Raw genomic sequence first — 1,945 nt, forward strand, 5'->3', positions numbered from 1 at the left:
ATGCTGCAATACACATAGCTGTGCTGGTAGTTATAGTATGGTCTTGTTTTATCATTTGGATGAATGCCCAAAAGTGAGATTGCTGGGTCATAGGGGAGCTCTATGTAGAATCTTTTGAGGAACCACCATACTTCTTTCCAGGTGCTTGAACAAGTTTTCACTCCCACCAAGAATGGAGTAGGGTTCCCTTCTGTCCACATACCCTCCAGCATCTGTTGTTGTAAAAATGTGGAAATCTTCATGAATTTGCATGTCATCTTTGCGTAGGGGTCATGCTAATTCTCTCTGTATTTTTTCAATTTTAGTGTATGTGTTGCCAAACTGAGCACAGAACATTTTTTATACATAAAGTGGAATTGATTTTCCTAAACTAGAAAATTCAACAAAAATAAGTTCAAAAGACTTGTCGTGAAATTTTAGAACCATATATTTCTTATGTAAGCACACATTTAAGAATAAAGTTAAGTTAGATATGTCAAAAACAAAATAATTCCAGATATTTGTTGTTCAAGAGATGTGTAAGAGTAGAAATTCAATTATTCTATACATGGCACCTGTCATAATGAGCACTGTAGCAAGTGCTAAGGTTTGTTAAAAATTTTATTGTTTTAAATATGTTTAATTTTGGGAATTTGCTTATATATGCCAAAATTAAGACTGTCTGGCAGGTCATAAAACTTTTCCATAAAGTATTTAAGATTTATGGTAGCAGACATATCCTACTAAGTATGTACATTTCAGAGTTTATAGAAACTTTACTATGAGAAGTTACAAAGTCTGTGTAAAGAATCAGAGAGAAGAGTTAAGATTTTAACTACACAGTTTCTGTTAAAACTTGAGGGCTTCTTTTACATGTTAGTGAGAAACAAATGATGATATAAGCCATATACAAATGATGAGATGAGCCATAAAGAAAGAGTAACCTTAGTGGGTAACTTTAAAGGCTACCCGTAGCATACAAAACTCTTGTGAAATCATAATCTTAGCCAGTTTTAAATGTACAGGAATATGAGTAAATAGGAAAATCTAATATGTAGAACACTTCAAAAACTGGAAACACTGGTGTTTGGTTTTTATTTTATTAAACATTAATAATTAATTATTGGTTTTCTTTATTTGTAGAATTGTTTTCCTTTTTGTACTAGAATACAACTTTTCATAACTCATCATCAGGAGGTACTTTGAGAATGTTACTGGGATGTCCACACCATTTTTTATTGATGCATGTGAATGTACAAAGAGAAAAATTAAGAACAAAATATTGATTTAAAATTTTCTCAAGTAGAAATCTGAATCAGAAGTGTTGATAAATGTATACACTTAAAATCTTAGTCCTAGGCTGAAGCAGTGTCTTTACAGAATTGAGGCTACAAATGTGAGAGCTGTGTTTTGTTTAGTTTTTTGGTTTGGTTTTTGTTTTTGTGGGGCTTGAACTCTGGAGCCTGAGTGCTGTCCCTCAGCTTTTCAGCTCAAAGATGGTGCTACCACTTGAGCCACAGCACCACTTTTGTCTTTTTCTTCTTCTATGGTGCTGAGGAATCAAACCCAGGACCTCATGCATGCAAGGCAAACACTCTACCACTGAGCCCCCTTCCCAGCTTCTGAAAGACTATGTTTTAAGAAATCATCTAAACAACATTTGCTTTCTGGTTTGGGTTATATAATGAAATATATGAATATCTTTTTACATTTTGGTCATTTTCATACTTCTTTTTATTGTGAAAATACTGCACAGAGGAGTAACAATTACATGGGTAAGATAATGAGCACATTACCTTTGTTTCCCCTTCCCATCCCTTCGTATCCTCCCCACCGTCCCCCCAACCAAAGTTTTAAAGTTCTTTTTTCGACATAAAGACTTGTACATCTCATTGTTCAAATGGGTCCTCCCCGTATCTCTGTTTTAACGATTTGTTTTTTCCCTTCTCCTCCACATACATCAACT

General features: G+C 34.2%; 1 non-coding gene across 1 annotated transcript; it reads right to left on the reverse strand.

The window, feature by feature from the left end:
- Positions 1-222: 222 nt before the first annotated feature.
- LOC122121546 lies at positions 223-329 on the reverse strand. Its single transcript, XR_006149967.1, has one exon. It is a non-coding gene; the product is annotated as a U6 spliceosomal RNA (small nuclear RNA).
- Positions 330-1,945: the final 1,616 nt, after the last annotated feature.

Source organism: Dipodomys spectabilis, unplaced genomic scaffold (genome assembly GCF_019054845.1).
Source record: "Dipodomys spectabilis isolate Male_0828 unplaced genomic scaffold, ASM1905484v1 ptg000189l, whole genome shotgun sequence".
Classification (NCBI taxonomy): Eukaryota; Metazoa; Chordata; class Mammalia; order Rodentia; family Heteromyidae; genus Dipodomys; species Dipodomys spectabilis.